Genomic DNA, 7379 nt, shown 5'->3' on the forward strand with positions numbered 1-7379 from the left:
TGTTCCTTTTTACATTGTTTTGATTTTTGAGTCATGGTGGGGGGTGTTTACATAGGTTTTTATTGTAAGAAAATAAAGAGGGGGAGAGGGGGAGATACAGAGACAGAGAGACAGATAAAAGAGAAAGAAGGCCAGGGTCTTGGGGAAGCAGCAAGTGGTGCTCTAATGGAAGCTATTACAGTATAACAAACTTACAGAAAAGTGCATGTGGCAGTCCAGCTTTCCAGGCTAGCTGGAGGCCATAGTCTATGTAGTTTTAAATCCAGGGCTCGTTAAAGCAGGCTCAACTCTTAACAAAGTCATATACTGTATCCTTATCTTGCCAGGGGCTTGAGTGCCTCTGCGGGTGTGCAATGTTCTGGATGGATTTGGGCCATCCTGAATGCAGAAGGCTCCCAGTTGTTCTCTTGGGGTCCTCACGTTTCTGTTCTCCTGAGTTGCCTTCTTTTGTGACTCTCCACCCCTCATGGTGGCATCCAGTTCTGGAGGAAGTGCCTCTAATGCAGCCTTGGACAATCAGAAGTTGTTGGCACATCAAAACTGACTCTATTCAGCCTGGCAGAGTGATCCATTATGTGACTGCTTTATTGAGATATCATTCACATAAAATAAAGTTCACCCTTTTAAAGTGTAAAATTTAGTGGTTTTTAGTATATACAGAGTTGTGCAACCATAACCACAATCAAATTTAGGACGTTTTCATCATCCCAAAAAGAAACACATATCTGGTACCAGTCATTCACCATTTCTCTCCCAACATTTCCCCAATCACCCACAGACACTGACAACCACTAATGTACTTTCCGCTTTGGCACTTTTGCCTATTCTGGACATTTCATTAAAATGATAAAATACAGTATGTGGACTTTTGTGTCTGGCTTCATTCACTGAGTACAATGGTTTTTGAAGGTTCATCCATGTTGTAGCCTGTGTCAATACCTCATCTCTTTTTATGGCCAAATAGTATTCCACTGTATGGATATACCACATTTTGCTTATCCATTCATCAGTTGATGGACATTTGGGATTATTTCTACTTTTTGATTATGATTAATGCTGTTATGAACATTCATGTACATGTTTTTGTGTGGAAATATGTTTTCAATCCTTTTGGGTATATCTAGGTATAGAAATGCCGGGTCATATGGTACCACCATGTTTGAATGTTTGAGGAGTTGCCAAACTGTTTTTCCACAGTGGCTGCATCATTTTTCATTGGCACCAGCAATGTATGAGAGTTCTAATTATTCCACACCTTCACCAACACTTATTATTATCTGCATTTTTTATTATAATCATTCTAATAGGTATATAGTGTTATCTCTTGCAGTTTTTTCTCTTTTTTATTAGAGAAGTTGTGCATTTACAGGACAATCATGCATAAAATAGAGGAATCACATATACTATGCTATTATTAGCACCATTCCTTGGTGTGGAATATTTGATAGAATTGGTGATAGCACAATTTTATACTTGTACTATTAATTATAGTCCATGGTTTAACTTAGAATTCACTGTGTAGTGTAGTTCTATGGATTTTTATGTTTTAAATTTTATTCTGTTGTCATATATACAATCCATTTCCCCTTTAAATATCATGCAAGTACATATTTCAGTGCTGTCAATTACATTCATAATATTGTGCTACCATTACCACCATCAATTATCAAAACTTTACAATCTACCCAAATAGGAATCCTGTATATTTTAAGCATTAACTTACAATTCCTTATCCCCACCCCCTCCCCTGGCAAGCTATATTCTAGATTCTGACCCTATGACTTTGCTTATTCTAATTATTTCAAACTGGTGAGACCATACAATATTTTTCCTTTTGTGTCTGGCTTATTTCACTCAACATGATGTCTTCAAGGTCCATCCATGTTGCATGAATCAGAACTTCATTCCTTTTTAATGCTGAATAATCTTCCATTGCATATATATACCACATTTTGTTTATCCATTCTTGACGGACACTTGGATTGCTTCTATCTTTTGGCAATTGTGTGTAACATCAATGTTCAAATATCTGTTCAAGTCCCTCCTTTCAATTCTTTGGAGTATATACCCAGTAGATGGATTGATGGATTATATGGTAATTCTAGACTTAACTTTCTGAGGAGCCACAAAACTCTTTCACAGCAGCGGCACAATTTTATGTTCTCATCAGCAATGAATGACTGCTCTTATTTGTCTGCATCTGCTTCAAAGTTTCTTATTTTCAGTTTTTTTTTTTAAATAGCAGCCATTCTAATGGGTGTGAAATGGTATCTCATTGTGGTTTTGACTTGCATTTCCCTGCTGGCTAATGATGAGCATCTTTTCATGTGCTTTCTGGCCATTTGTATACCTTCTTTGAAGAGCTTCAATTTGAGTCTTTTGCCCATTTTAAAATTGGATTGTTATTCTTTTTGTTATTAAATTGAAGGATTTTTTTTATATATTCTGGATATTAAACCTTTAGAGCTATCAGGTTTCAAATTTCTCCTACCATGTGTAAGTTGTCAGTTTACTTTCATGATAAAGCCCTTTGAGGTGCAAAAGTCTTTAATCTTGATGAGGTCCCATTTTAATTATTTTTCCTTTTGTTTCCTGTGCTTTGGGTGTAAAGTCTAAGAAACCATTTCCTAACACAAGGTCCTGATGATTCTTCCCTACATTTTCTTCTAGGAATTTGATAGTTCTGGCACATATATTTAGGTCTTTGATCCATCTTGAGGATATTATATAAGGTGTGAGGTAGGGGTCCTCCTTTTTTTTTTCAAATGGAGGTCCAGTTTTCCAAGCACCATTTGCTGAAGAGATTATTCTTTCCCAATAGTGTGATCTTTGCACCATTGTCAAAAATCAGTTGGTCATAAATATGAGGGTTGATTTCCAAGCTGTTAATTTGATTCTATTGGTCTATATGTCTGTCCTTGTGCCAATACCATGTCCTTTTGATTACTGTGGCTTTGGAATAAGTTTTAAGATTGGGAAGTGTGAGTCCTCCAATTTCATTCTTTTTCAAGATGGCTTTAGGGTTTTAGGGCCCCTTACCCTTCCATATATATTTGATGATTGGCTTTTCCATTTCTGCAAAGAAGGTTGTTGGAATTTTGATTGGGATTGAATTGAATCTATAAATTGCTTTGGGCAGTACTGACATCTTAATAATATCTAGTCTTCCAATCCATGAACATGGAATATGTTTCCATTTATTTAGATCTTCTTTTATTTCTTTTAGCAATGTGTTGTAGTTTTTTGTGCACATGTCCTTTACATCCTTTGTTAGATTTGTTCATAGATATGCAATTGTTTTAGGTGCTTTTGTGAGTGGAATGTTTTTCTTTATTTCTTCTTCCAAAAATTCATTGCTTGTGTATGGAAACAATACTGAGTTTGGAGATGTTTCTCTTGTACCCTGTCACTTTGGTCAATTCATTTATTAGCTCTAGGAAGTTTGTTGTGGAGTTTTCAGGATTTTCGGTATGTAGAATCATGTCATCTGAAAATAGGAAAAGTTCTACTTCTTCCTTTCCAATTTGGATGCCTTTTATTTCTTTTCCTTGCTTTATTGCTCTGTCAAGAACTTTCAGGAAAATGTTGAATAACAGTGGTGACAGTGGACATCCTTGTCTTCTTCCTGATCTTAGAGGGAAAACTTTCAGTCTTTCACCATTAACTAGGATGTTAACTGTAGGTTTTTCGTATAGGCCTTTCATCATATTGGCAAAGTTTCCTCTCATTCCTATTTTTCTAAGTGTTTTTATCAATAAGGGATGTTGGTTTTTGCCAAATGCTTTTTCTACATCAAATGAAATGATCATGTGTTTTTTTTCCTTCATTATGTTAATGTGGTGTATTACATTAATTGCTTCTCTTAGGTTGAATCAACATTACATACCATGGATATATGCTGTTGGCTACAGTTTGCTCATATTTTGTTGAGGGTTTTTGCATCTATATTCATAAGAGATATTTGTCTGTAACTTTTGGTGGTGTCTTTATCTGGCTTTGTATGATAATGATGTTGGTCATTATAGAATGAATGGGGGGGACTGTACCCTCCTCTTCTATTTTTTGGAAGAGTTTTAGCAGAATTTGCACTGTCTTCTTGGAATGTTTGGTAGAATTCCCCTGTTAAGCCATCTGGTCCTGGGCTTTTCTTTGTTGGGAGGTATTTGATTACTGCATCAATCTCTTTCTTAGTAATTGGTCTGTTGAAATTTTTTGTTTATTCTTGAGTCAATTTGAGTAGTTAGTGTGTTTCTAAGAATATGTCAATTTCTTCTAGGTTATCTAATTTATTGTCATACCATTATTCTTAGTACCCTCTTTTTTAACAATTAAAATTTTACTTTATTTCAGAATAAGTTTACAGTTGAAAAATGGTATTTACTAAAGCCACAACATTATTCATATGGACAAAACTTCTGTAGGAAAACCTTGCTATATGAGCATTAGGAATTTGGAAACAATATGGATATAGAAGGTATTTAAAATAACAGAAATGATGTATTCCAAAGGCTGTAATAGGCACAATATAGATGCTTGTATTGGGTCTGCAAGCATTATGTGATAATTCATTACCTGTCCAAGAAGAGTTTTCAGCACTGTGGACTGAAGAGATACAAAGGAATATCCTAGTTATTGTGTTGAAAGAGCAAATACTATCGAGACCACAAAATAAGAGCAGCAAGTCAAACCAATGAATAATTCCTTAGGTTTTGGAAGAAGTAATACAGCTATGGCTTTTTCATGCTCATTTTTGAAACTGGTTAGCAAGTCTGGCAAGTGGAGAAGAATTTAGTGTATGACAGAACATTAAAAACATCTTTTACAAGGCATCTGATATTTAACAAGTTCAAAACTGAAAAACAAAACTGAATGTGATCTTAAGAGCAAAACTGTGAGGCATTACATAGATATCAAAGAAACGGCTTCCTCCCATCAGTCTTTTGGCATCAAAATCTTTAAAAATAAAAGTAAAATTTTCAAGTGCCATAGAAAAATTAAAGGTCAGTAATTATAAAGAATATATAAATATAAAGAATACAGGTCTTCCATGGACCAAGAAACTAAGTTTTTCTTATGTTTAAAAAAAAAAAGTGGGTTGAATTCTGTATTCATGCTGACAGTGTAGTCATGCTGATAAAGGTGAATGTGTGGTGAAAAATAAGCAAAAACCATACACTTTTCAGAGCACACTGTTACCACATCATACTGAAATTGTCTAAAAGGTAAAAATGTACATCTTAGATTTTCAAAGATTTTTTTCTACTAGCAATTAAACATAAGTGTGCAAATGAATCATGCAGTATTTTCTACCTATCAGTTACTGTGTTAGTGATATGAGGGGAATATAATTCTTTTTTCCCCTTTAAATCTGTAATGCTCACAAGTCCTTATGTGGAACTAAAATCACACACAAAGGCTGTTCAGGAATGGGAAATTCTCTATAATCACCATCCTGAGGGATAAGCATATTCATTTCAGATGATGTGGTGCTCACAATCTCACAGTCTAAGGCGTCTTCACTGAGGTATATGTGGCATCCTTCTGTCTTATTAATGGAAATTGTTGGCACTCTCTCCATTACCTGAATTTGAATGTCCTTAGAGTTGATCACTTCCACAATGCCCACCACATTGTCAAATACGAGGCCAAACTTTACAGTTGTCAATTGTAATGGAATTTATTTTTCATTTCATCTGTACAGTAGATTTGTTGCATTTGAAAATGTAAGCCACTTGTTTCAGTTCAATGTCTGAAATCGCAAGGTCATTCCTGTCCTCTTGGTACTCCACTCTCCATTTCTTTCCTTCCAACTCAAACACAGGAGCATGTTTCTGTGGAAGATGGGATATGGGAGAAGTGGAGCCTGGAGAGTGACTTTTGGTTGGAGATTGAGCTTGTCCTCTTTGAGCTATCAGGCTGTGATTTTTGTGTGTCTTCTGATCATCCCTGACATGCTGTAGCCCTTTCGTAGTTGCTTCTCCCTGGTTTGAGCTGAGCAAATAAAGCTGAGTGTGAAGGAGAGGACTCCTCTTTTCTGCCTTCATTATCAAAAAGTGGAGGTGGTCCTGGAGGAGGTGGAGGAGGAGGGGGTGGAGGAAGGCCAGGCCCAGGGGAGAGGACAGACAGTTCCAGTGCAGTGGATGCTACAGGACCTGTTTTGCTCCAAGTAAGGCCTGTGGTGTGGTGCTCCTTGATGTGTGCTTGAAGCTCAGTCCAAATGTTCAAATAGGACCTCATCCAATCCACATGGTGTCAGTCAATGTAGTCCTTTAAGACCCTGTTAGTGTAAAAGGTGGCAGCATCATTCATCTCCTTGACATAAGGACCAGGTTTGGGGGACACCACTATCCACCCAAGAGCAGGGATGCTTTCGCTGACAGCCGAGAGGTGATTAAACATCAAACTTCCCCAGTTTCTCTCTCTGAAAGTCTGGATTTCCTGAATCTTTTCAGATATTGGTTTCAGAAGTGCAGCCACATCCTTCTCTTGAGGCTGTTCATACTGAGAAGCCATGAGAAGGAAAGTCTGTTGGGCCTGGAAAGCGCTGTGCACCATTTCTGTGTGAGTCTCCACGTCACCAGCAAGGATCCCACTGTTCTTCAAAAACTTGGCCACCATGCCATTCATCAGCTTATCAAAGGCTTCCACGGAGGGCGCCATGCCTCCGTTGACACCGTTCACTTCCCCACAGTCCCCAGGAAGTCTGTGTGACTCTGCGGACCGTGATTCCAGTCAAATGACTGCTTGCTCCAGCCTGTGTAGCAACCCCTGCATCTCTGCCATTCTGCCTCGGGGACCTGGGGTCTCATCCTGGGCAACGAAAATCCATGTGTGGCCCCTCCCTTAGTAACCTCTTATAGTCCTTTTTATTTCAGCAGTGTCAATAGTAATGTTCTCCTTTCCATTTCTCTCTCATTTTTTTTAAGTATAGCTAAAGGTTTGTACATTTTATTGAACTTTTCAAAGAACCAACTTTTGGTTTTGTTTATTTCTCTTTTTTTTGGTTACTACTTCATTTATCTCCACTTAAATGTTTGTTATTTCCTTCTTTATGCTTGCTTTGTGTTTAGTTTGCTCTTCTTTTACTAGTTCTTCAAGTTCTGAAGTTAGGTCTCTGATTTGAAGTCTTTCTTCTTTTATAATGTAAGAACTTAGAGTTTAAATTTCGCTTTCAGCACAGCTTTTGTGCATCCTGTAAGTTATGGTATGTTGTATTTTAGTTTTCATTTGCCTCATCAAGATATTTCTTAATTTCACTTCTTTTTTTAAAATTCAATTTTATTGAGATATATTCACATACCATGCAGTCATACAAAGCGTACATTCAATTCTTCACAGTACCATTATATAGTTGTGCGTTCATCACCAAAATTAATTTT

The 7379-nt window shown here is 36.9% G+C and overlaps 1 pseudogene; it reads right to left on the reverse strand.

Moving 5' to 3' along the window:
• Positions 1–5377: 5377 nt before the first annotated feature.
• LOC119522185 lies at positions 5378–6783 on the reverse strand (annotated as a pseudogene).
• Between the last annotated feature and the right edge of the window lie 596 nt (positions 6784–7379).

The sequence above is a fragment of the Choloepus didactylus genome, chromosome X, assembly GCF_015220235.1.
Source record: "Choloepus didactylus isolate mChoDid1 chromosome X, mChoDid1.pri, whole genome shotgun sequence".
In the NCBI taxonomy this organism is placed as follows: Eukaryota; Metazoa; Chordata; class Mammalia; order Pilosa; family Megalonychidae; genus Choloepus; species Choloepus didactylus.